Source organism: Aegilops tauschii, chromosome 2 (genome assembly GCF_002575655.3).
Source record: "Aegilops tauschii subsp. strangulata cultivar AL8/78 chromosome 2, Aet v6.0, whole genome shotgun sequence".
NCBI lineage: Eukaryota > Viridiplantae > Streptophyta > Magnoliopsida > Poales > Poaceae > Aegilops > Aegilops tauschii.
The window spans coordinates 648,277,371-648,288,559 of NC_053036.3; the positions used below are offsets into that span (position 1 = coordinate 648,277,371).

Sequence of the window (11,189 nt, forward strand, 5' to 3'; positions counted from 1 at the left end):
TGTGTTTAGAGTAACATAATATGTTACTGTAACATAGCGCTTCCCAAGAGAAGATGAGTCTATAAGCTAATAAATGAAGCCATCTATTATACTACTACTATGTTACTTTGCACTATAAAGGTAGTAACTTAGACTAGTGTCATATGCATGACACTAGTATAAGTTACTCCCCACTATGACTAGCCTTACTTTATTTAAGTTGAATTGGCTCTTAGTCCTAGATAATAAGAAGGTAACTAAGACTACAAATTTACACACAGTACTTAACTTTAAATATAGTTTCCCCATAAAAGAAACTTTCTATATAGCTTGCTGGCCTTGGGACTCATAACTTTGAAACTATACAACAAAATGTACTCTTATCTCTATTTATCTCTAAGAAACTAAAATCAAGTCTATCTTTAGCTAATTGATGATACATATACTTAGATTGCAATGCCTAAAGGATATCTAAACATCATACAAAGTGCAAAGGCAACATAAAAGGAAACCCAAAATACACCAGAATATCCCCTAAAAATAGACCAGAATATAAGTTGTTAAAATTCAAAAAACAAGAATATAAGCTGGTTTCTTACATATATATAAAAAAAGAATAATGGACAACAAAACTTCAGGTCCATTTATAGTACTTGTAGGATCCACTAAAAGAGGTAATACTCCACATGCCATCAAAAGGCACTATTTGACATAGGCTTGTGTGGCTCCAGTTTAACAGCCTGTAACTTCTGCGGTGGTTAACTCTATGGCAATGTGACTTCGGTGAGGCAAGAAGCTAAAAAAGTTGACAAGCTACAGTTGAGGATCAGGCTGCGCTTAAAGAACTTGTGCTGTACTCAGCTTCTTTCTAAATTTGTTGCTGAAAAAAATATAGTTCGAAAGTCAGAAAAACTAGTTAGCCAGAATATCGGCAAAAACTGATCGAGCAATAAGAGTCTACTATATACTTGTAAACTTTCCTAGAAAGTAAAAAATGCTTTATTATTTAAGCACTCATTTTCTTAAAAAACATTTTTCACCGAGCCATCTTTGTCATGAAATTGCGCAAGCATATGGAGAGTCAAATACTGTTCAAATAGAACATACCTTTCAGTGTTATACTCCCTCCGTCCCGAAAAACATGTCGCGAGGGTAATTTTACAAAAAAAACCTTCAGTTTCTCCCGACCAAACCCGCACTCCTCGTCGTCCTCCTCCGACAGAATCCCCAGCTGCGCTGCTCCCCGCCGCCGTCGCTTCCCCGCTCCCCCGCCGCAGCTGCGCTGCTCCCCGCCGCCGCGGCTCCCCTGCTCCCCCGCTCCCTCTCTGCAGCTGCCTCCTGCTCCGGCGCCGCAGCTGCCGCTCGCCTCCCTCCCCAAGCTCCCCCCTTCCTCATAAAAAGCTTCGATTTCCCCAGCTTAAGCTCGACGACCCACGCGCCACCAGAGGTCGGGGCAGATCTCCTCCGCCCCAAGCCAGTCCAGTAGCGCCGGGCCGGACCGGGCCCGGCAGCGGCGGGGAGGGGAGGGGTGCATCGCCGGCGGCGCGCATTCTACAACGAGTCGGAGGCGCGCAAGTACACCACCTCCTCCCGCATCATCGAAATCCAGGCAAGCAACCCAAGCCCCCCTCTCGTCGCGTGTTGTGTGGGGAGCTCAGGTGGTTCCTGGTGAGGCTGACCCGGGTTATCTCCTCTTCCTTCTTCGCAGGTGAGGATCTCCGAGAGGGCGCTGGAGCTGCTCGCGCTCCCCGACGACGGCGTCCCCAAGATGCTGCTCGACATCGGTAAGCTTCCTCTCTACGCTCACCCACAGTACCATAGAAGACATGGGCGAGGTAAAATGCCTGTTGCGGGACCGGGCCCGGCAGCGGCTTCTTCTTCGTTGTTTCTCTGGTGGAAGACCCGCGCCTGCGACACCGCGGCAGCGGTGGAGGCTGTCACTTGGCAGCAGCGGCGGCGGCGGCTACAACTCTTCTCCTGGGTACAGCCTGGGTCACCAACGCCTACAACCTGGGTATGAACCTCTCTTCTCTACTTCATCTTTACTGAATTTACTGAATGTGTGTATTGTCTGAACTTATTCTTTGTCTACTGAAATTTAGTGAATGTGAGATGTTTTGATCTGAACTAGCTATGTTACAACAACCTGACAAAATACTCTGAAAGATGTTTGAGATGTTTTGATCTGAACTAGCTATGTCGGGGCATCTGCACATCAGGCCCTAATAGTGCAACAAGTCATGGTTTTCCCTTTTTGAATTGAGATATTTGACATAAAACCTCTGTGGTCATCTCCTATCACCAGTAATAGTTCTGGTCTAAATTTGGTTCGGAGAGTTGAATCCCAGTTTAAATAGAGGCTTTATTTCCTATTGGTACTAGGAAAATATCCTAGGTACTGGTTGTTGTGATGCAGCTATATCTTCCTTGTGAAGTTAAGCAAAAGCAGATCAAGTGCTCTGTTTTTCTCCTAAAGGATTCTGCAGTGTCATCATATCTGAACTAAATCAAGGAAGTGCTAGATTAAATTATTAATGATCTTGCTTTAACTTCTTCTCGGGGGATCATTTCTGATCACAAACAAGTACCGGCCACCCAGTGTCCCAAGATCATTTGCAAACCTTTCAGATGCAAGAACAAAACAACCAAAATAAGAACAAAAATTGTCCAACAAGAACTGTTCATTTGTTTCTGAGGACAACAACCTGACAAAATACTCTGTGCAGTTGTTTCTGAGGACAACTGTTTATTGCCTGAAAGATAACACAGAACTGTTCATTTGCATATTGTCAACCTATTGTGAAATGAGGAATAGCTGCATCTTCCAGGATAGTAGTGTGGGCCTCCTAATTGGTTGTAAACCAAAGCACTAGTTGTTTAATTGTTTCTTAATTGTTTAATTGACAAATCATTTTAAATGGTGTGCCCAGGTTTCAGTGAACTAGTCTCAGCTTGAAATTTGGTTCAGTTAACTCCATACAAGGGTCTCCTTTTCATACTCAAAATTTGGTTCAATTAACTCCATACAAGGGTCTCTTTTTGGTTCAGTAGTGATTAGAAGATCATGTACTGATGATATGAGATTAGCAAAGGCCTTGCTTGCCAAGCATACAGATTAGCAAAGGCCTTGCTTGCCACTAACCTTAAAAGTATACTGATTGTGACATTAGCATGCCTCATTGAAATAAATCCAAATATTTTAAATTAATTCAAATAACTAAAATTAATCCAAATCAATTCAAATAATTCAAATAAATCCAAATAACCCAAATTAATCCAGTTAATCTAAATAACCCAGATAATTCAATTAATCCAAATAACCCAAATTCCAATAAATTCCAACAAGGAGTTGATATACAATAAGATCTGTACCTACAGTTTAACTGAATCTCTCTAACCCACTACAGTACAGAATTACCTCACCGTAGCATGCCTGATGTTCACCCAACATCATGTGCTGACTACATTCTTTCTCTGGCCACTTCTTCCATTCCCTTCCCTTTACTTTTCTTTCTTTTCCCTTCTCTAGCTAATTCTTTCCTTTCATTTTCTTTTCCTATTGCAATTTCCATTTCTTCTATAATGGCCCTAGTATCAACAACTACCCGACTGTCGCAATATACACCGGTTATTTCCATTCCAGCATTCTGAATTATACTGATTTTTTCTGCATCTACTGATTTTTTCTGTGCCATGTCAAGCATAGATAGGTTCAATTAATTTGCTTGAATTATCAAAATTACTGTCACTACTACTGTATGCTTTGACACTGTCGAAACTGATTTAGTGTGAATATGTGCCTTATGTAACCAATAATTTCTGTATCAAGGTTTTATTCAGTGTTTCTCTGAAGAAATCTGAACATTATTTTCATTTAACTTGTACTTGCAGCACAAGCATGGCCATCCACCAACATGCAAAACAAGTTCAAGACCAAATATGTGTTTCTTGCTGTTTACTCAACTGAACCAGATTTGGGTATTCAAGTTCCAAGGTTTCTGCTAACAGCATACAGATTAAATTGAAAAGCTGGATTCATCTAAATCATGGACAGTTCAAAACCAATTATTTCCAAACCAATTATTTCTAGCTTGCTCCCTCCACCCCCCCTGGATATCTACTGATTTTTATTCAATTAACACTAATCATATTCAGTTAACAGGAGCAGAGCAGTTCTTCCTGACGAACAGGAGCAGAGCAGCAACTCCCGTACACTGATCATATTCAGCACAGGGAGCAGAGGAGCAACTCCTTACGGTACCTTCTTCCTCTTGATGAGCTGGAGCTCTGGCGGCAGCACGGGCAGACGAGCAGCAGCAGCACCGGCGGTAGGGGAGAAGCAGCCGCACGGGCGCGTGGGCAGGGGAGAAGCAGCCGCACGGGCTCGCGCGGAAGATTGAGGAGGGCGCGCGGGCAGGGGAGAAGGAGGACGCGCGCGAGCTCCTGGTCCACTGGATCGTGGAGGCAATTTCCGGCAACGCCCGTAGGGGATTGCGGCCGGGATGAATTGCGGCGGCGCACGCGCGGGAGCTCGAGGACGATGCACTGGAGCTTGAGGAGGATGCGCTGGAGCTTGAGGAGGATGCGCGGGAGTTCGAGGTGGACGCCCGCGAGCTCGAGGAGGACGTGGCCGGAGGTCCCGACGATGCCCGCAGGTAATCGAGGCGGGAGGGGATCGCGGCGACGCAGGTCTGAGCGGGGGAGGCGGCGGAGCAGGTACTTGGCGACGGCGGCGGCGGAGCAGGTAGGTGGCGACAGCGGCGGAGCACTTCCTGATGGGCGGCGAGTCGCGCAGCTGGGCGGCGCCGGCCCCTATCGACGGCGGAGGAAGAAGACAACGGGCGGAGGGGCTTGTTTCAGATGATTTTAAAACTACAAGGGCTTTTTTGCAAAATCAACTTTGAACTGCGCCTGCGACATGTTTTTCGGGACGGAGGGAGTATTTGTGGAAACAATCATAGGGGTAGCAAAATTGACCTTTTTCTATGAAAATATACAAGCACGCAAACATCTGGATATTTGTGGATGATTTTTTTTTCAAAATTTTCTTACCAGTACACATGTGGCGGGCGACCAGCAGGACAAAGGTTCGAATAGCGTGGCTCCCATTTTTTCGTTTTAGAGATTTCGATTTTAATAAGTACGGTCTTCAAAGGATAGAATTTTTGTTGTTGTGCTTGTTAGACGTGAAAATCAGTGCCCTGGTAGCTATCCAGGCTACAGTTTTGCAGTAGATCGTGGATTCGAATGACACCGTCCAGCTTTTTCCATTACTAGACCGTATAGGCGCGCTTTGCTGCGCCCGACCATCTTAAGAACAGTGAAAATATAATTGTTTGAGAAATGCTGAGCTGTCATAACATATGGTAAAATTCGTATGGTTCAAAATATCATCTACCAAAACGTCCAAAAAGGCGATATAATATATCCTGCACAATGTAATATACAGAAAATAAATCAATCCTAATGTATATGTTCCCTAAAGAGAATCTCATTTCTATAAAGAGGCTATTTCTGTACAATGCAACACATGCAATAATATGAGGGATGGGCAAGGGAGGCTCAAATTACCAACAATCTAGCGAGTCAGCATATAAAGGGATCGCCTCCTCCTGAATCAGTAAAATGATGCACGCATGCTTCGCTGGACCTTGCCTGCGTCATCATATGCCCATATGACCGTAACACTTTTCACTCTGCAAAAATGTACAATAGTGAAATACAAATACCAGCACATGGTGAATACTAAGATGAACTAACTGGTTGATATCTTAAGGATAAAAAACACCTTTGCTCTATGCCGCTAAAATGCTACCTCTTATCATCCCCTTGGCAGATACAAAAGGTCCCAATCAAATTGTGAGCAAGGAAAGATAAGATAAACATCATAGAAGTAGAAAGAAACTGAAGGACATACATTCAATGCCCTATCAGTGAATATACGCACCATATCTTCCTGTCTTGCAAGGGAATAGAAACAAACACTTGAAACAGAGGAAATAGAAATTATTCATTGTGAGAAAAACAGGGAGGTTTCATACTTGATACTTCACGGTAGAGCAATACCTGACATTGGTTTTCTCAAAATTGCGCTTGGAGATTTGTGTTATTTCTTCCATGTTAAGTCACATAGCTACAAATAAAGTAGCATAATAGCCCTCCTTGCCAACAATTTTGTCAGTTTGTATATGTCAAACTATCGGTCAAATAAAGAATAGCTGAAAATCTGGAATCAATAATCACCATTGAGAATTATACTAATCAATAGCATATACTCCCTCCGTAAAGAAATATAAGAGCGTTTAGATCACTATAATATTTTACGACTATGGCTTAGAACTTAGAGCATATACCACAGAAAATATAAATACAACAACAGATCTTAGTTTTTGCAGGTTGCTTAAAATATGAGACACAGAGCTGTATCTCTTTTTCCAATCAAAACTTTTTAAATAAAAATTGCCATCAACAAATAATGAATGGAGTATTTGACAAAAAACTACCACATTAGGGGTATCCGTCCCACAGAACTACCACTTTCAAAAAAGTGACTAATAACTACCGAAAATTTCAAATTTTGTGGCAAAAAACTACCAAGTCGTGTTGATCGTCTATTTAGCCGTTTTAACCGCTTAACTGACAGGGATGGCCCACATGGCAGGCCGACGGCGGCCCTAACGGCTAACGGACGCCCGCTCGCGGCCGTTAGTGGCCCGGCTCGGTCGGAACCAGCCAGGGGCTAGGTCAAAACGACCGACCGGCCGACCGACCGAGCGAACCATCTCTCTCCCCGAGCTCTCTCCTCTGTATCCCTAGGCGGCAGTGGATCCAAACCCCGACGGCGATTTGTTCGGCGGCCAACCTCCTGACGTAGTTGGGGGCCGCGTCAACCTTTCGGAGGTCGATACGTGGCTAGGCAGCTCTAGCAGCTGTAGCTTTGGGGCGCAACAGCCTGAATCTGGAGTTGGCGGCGGCGGCGGCTCGACCACCGACGAGCCGTCCCAGGAGTTGGCGGCGGCTCCAGCACCGACGACGACAAGAAGTGCACCTCGTGGCCGGCGCAAGCTTCCTCGTGCGGGAGGCGGCAGGTACAACATATCTTCTTCTTTTTTCAGTTTTATTGACAGGATGTATTTTAGGTCAATTTCCCCTAATGTATGATAACAGAGTAATTGCAAATTGTTAGAAACTTTAGCAGTGTGCATTCTTTATAATAATTCATTCCATTTTTGTCCAGTATTGATGACCCAAAATGGGGAATTTGGTTCCATTTAGAAGGCAGAGATTCTGTTGTTAGAAACATGTACCAGTCAGACATATCATTTGGGACTCTGATATCTCTTATTAGGAGTGAGGGTTGCTGCTCTGATGATTATATGTACTATGTTAGTGATGCTCATAAAGGGATAGAAGGCTTAGAGAAAATATCTTCTGAAGATGATGTGCAGCAGATGTTGCTCCACTCTCTAAATGAAAAGAGTGTGAACATAAGAGTTGTGAGAGCAAATGAGCTGTGTAATGCAGATGAAAACAGAGATTATTATTTTGTTAGCACCCAACAAAGTTGCACTAAGTTGATGGATACAAGCATGGACAGAAAGGAAGAGCTTAAGAAAAGTATTCTTCGGAGAGAAGCTGACCTCAATCATTTTGAAGGTGACACTGATGTATCAGAATTTCTGTCTGATTCAGATGGCAACAGTGTGGAACTGCAAGCAGTTTCTTCATCTGATGATGAAGATAGACCAATGGCACAGAAACTAAAGCCAGTGAGAAATCCTGGTCCAACAATTAGATCACACAATGAGGCTGAGAAAATGGAAAAACCAGATTGGTTGCCTGAAGCTGATGAAAAATGTTTTCCTGGTGATTATGGCATTAGTGATGAAGAAGATGAGCCTGAAGGATCCTATAAACTACCAAGTGGTAGGAAGGGAAGGAATATGAAGTTGAAGGAAAGGGTATGGTTCAATCCCAAACTACCAAACCTAGAAGAACAGTTTTGTATGGGATTGTGCTTCACCAGTGTTTATGAGTACAGAGATGCACTTAGGGATCTTCACATTAGGACACTGAGGAACTTTCAATACCATAGACATGCCCCAGATAGGATTACTGTTTGGTGCTCAGAGAGAGCACAAGGATGTGATTTTTATATCACTGCCTCTAAAATAGCTCATGAGAAAACTTTCTGCATCAAGAAGTGTGATATTGTGCACACTTGTGGAGCATGTGCAGAGTCCACAAAGGTTACTACAAAGTGGTTGTCCAGATCAGTACAGGAAGCATTGAGAGAAGACATTAGATCTCCTGTGGATGCATTAATTAAAAAGACAAAGACCAAGTTTTCAGTGGATGTGTCAAGGAGTGTGGCATATAGGGCAAGGAGGAAGGTTGTTGATGTGGTGCAAGGTGATCACAAGCAGCAGTATTTGAGGTTAAGAGATTATCTTCAAGCTGTTCTTGATACAAACCCTGGGAGCAGGTGTATAGTGACAACATTTGAAGATCCAGAAAACCCAGCACCTACTCCTAGATTCAAGTATCTTTTCTACTGTTTAGCAGCTTCAAAGGAAGGTTTCCTTAATGGTTGCAGACCATTTATAGGTAATTTTTGAAGATTTAACTGTTATTAATTAGGTAGTTCTATGTTGTAGCTAATTTGTCACTTAATCCAGGTCTTGATGGATGCTTCATCAAGTTAACCACTGGACAACAAATACTTGCAGCCACATGAAGGGATGGCAACAACAACATCTACCCCATAGCTTTTGGTGTGGTTGACAAGGAAGATGGAGAGAGTTGGACTTGGTTTTTAACTCAGTTGAGATGTTGCATTGGTAGTGGCAACAAGTTTGGAACATACACCATCATATCTGTCAGGCAAAAGGTTAGTGTCTTATGCACAAATATGTTTGATCAATGTGGTTTTAGTACCTACTGGAATTATTTAAGTTTGATCATGTGCATTACTAATTGGTTAATGCACAGGGCTTGCTTAAGGCAATAAATGAGGTATTCCCTGATTCACCTCAAAGGTACTGTCTTAGGCACATATATGCAAATTTCCAAGCAGCTGGATTTAGGGGGCAGGAACTAAAGAAATGTGTGGACCAGGCTAGCTACTCTTACACAAAACATGGTCATGAATTAGGGATGGCAGATTTGAAAGCACAGCGTGAGGATGCTTGGAAATGGCTAAAAAAGATTGATGCTTCTGCTTGGGCTAGGTTTGCTATGGATCATACATGCAAAACAGATCTAGTGGTGAACAACCTGAGTGAAGTGTTCAACGAGATGATACTGGATGTTAGGGCTAAGCCTATAAGGACAATGTTTGAAGGGATTAGGACCAAGCAGATGATCAAGAGGCAGCAGACCAGAGAGAAGTTACAAATTAGCAGGTGGACAATCACACCCAACTATGCAGAGATTTTAGAAGAGAACAAGAAATATGCCAAGTATTGCCAGGCTGATAGAGCAGGTGAAACAATATGGCAAGTTACCAGCAAAGAAAAACAATATTGTGTTGACATGGAAAAATATACCTGTGATTGCAAAAGATGGAACATGTCAGGAGTACCTTGTAGTCATGCCATATCTGCAACGACAAAGCAAAAACTGCATCCTGAGGACTATGTTAGTGAATTTTTCAAGAAGACATTATATTTTGAGACATACAAAGAAATTATATACCCTGTCCCTGGTCCAGATTGTTGGCCTCAATCAAACACACCAGACAATGAGCCTCCTGTTTTTAAAGAAAAGGCAGGGAAAAAACAAACTGCAAGGAGGAAAGGGCAGTTTGAAGTTCCAGGTCCAAGAGATAGTAGTAGGATGGGGACTATAACATGTAGTAACTGTGGGCTAGAAGGACACAAGTATACAAGTTGCCAGAAGGCTCTGAGGCCTAAGCTTCAGATGAGGAAAAACAAACATCAGGTAATTACATGACTTACAAGTTTCCTTTTTCCATGGTATTTACCTCACTAAATGTGTCCTGGTTCTTGAATGCAGGAAAATAGGGCAGTTTATGCAGATACACCAGCTGCACCAGCTCAAGGCCATGCTACAACTGGAAGAAGAGCCAATCCTACCATATCAGTCCCTGCTGCAACAGCAAATAGAGCATCACATTCTGCTCCAGGACCTTCTGCATCAGCACCAGCCCCTGTTGGTACATCCAGAAGGGGTAGGCCTGCAGGTAGAGGGAGAAATTCTGGTTTCAGTGCACCAAGATCTGCCACAACTTCTGCACAAGGTTTGGCAGGGACCAAAAGGAAGAGGTATCCAAGCTCCAAATTGAAGGGCTACTTCTATGCAAGTGGTAACTATGGTAAGTCTGAACTTAGTTTCTGAACTTTTCTGAACTTAGTTTCTACACTTGTCTGAACTTGTCTGAAACTGAACTTGTCTAAGATGGGCCTGCTGCCCTGTTATGCTTTATTATTTTGGGCTTGGCACTGGGCTCGGTTATTGGATCTCTCTGCCCCCCTCCCAAGCCTGCCATTCTGTCTACAAAAGACGCAGCGATCCTACAACCTCTTTCCCCTAACCCTAAACCTAGCCGCCGCGGAAGCACGCGGACCCTAGTTCAGCCAGAGATGGATCCAGCATTAGGAGAGCTAGTGGATGACCATGAGGAGGTTGATAGGGCTGCTGCGAGGGCCAATCGCAGAGCGCACGCGCTGGAGCGACGGCGGAGGCTGGCTGCCAGGATTATGGCAGAACGCAACGCCAACGATGTCAAGCAGTTCAATGAGGCGTTCCCAGAAGGAACGCACATCACGGATGACCTTGTCATCTGGTGGGCAAGAGACAGGGCAAGCTTCCATCGATTCCAAGTAACAAGGACTCGGTGGACTAGGATGTTGGCTGCGTTCGAAGGAAGAGAGGATTAGTTCTCTGCATGCTCTGTGTTTTCTGTTTATGTATGTCTCTGAACTTATTTCTTCCTTTATACTGCATTTGCGTGCACTTATTGTTGTTACTTCTGAATGTTCAGAGCGGCGTCATCTTCGTCATCTGCAGAGTGAGAGAGCATGCAACAATGGAGATGCAGCAGCAAATTCTCGTCATCTTCGTCGTCTGTATTAGTACTATGTTTGCTTAAATCAGCTCGAACTATCTATGTTTTATGCGTTTTCATGCGTGGTACTGAATGTTTCGTCTCTGTCTATGTCTGAATCTGGTTAAGGATCATGCTATCT

The 11,189-nt window shown here is 43.6% G+C and overlaps 1 long non-coding RNA gene across 3 annotated transcripts; it reads left to right on the forward strand.

Moving 5' to 3' along the window:
* The first annotated feature begins 1,125 nt into the window (after positions 1-1,125).
* LOC109774629 (uncharacterized) lies at positions 1,126-5,044 on the forward strand. 3 transcript variants are annotated; one of them, XR_012203973.1, is made up of 4 exons: positions 1,140-1,588; positions 1,688-1,993; positions 3,871-3,973; positions 4,135-5,044. It is a non-coding gene; the product is annotated as an uncharacterized lncRNA (long non-coding RNA). The 3 variants fall into 3 exon arrangements; XR_012203974.1 differs by having other exon boundaries at positions 4,142-5,044; XR_005769591.3 differs by lacking the exon at positions 4,135-5,044 and having other exon boundaries at positions 1,126-1,588; positions 3,871-4,068.
* The last annotated feature ends 6,145 nt before the right edge of the window (positions 5,045-11,189 follow it).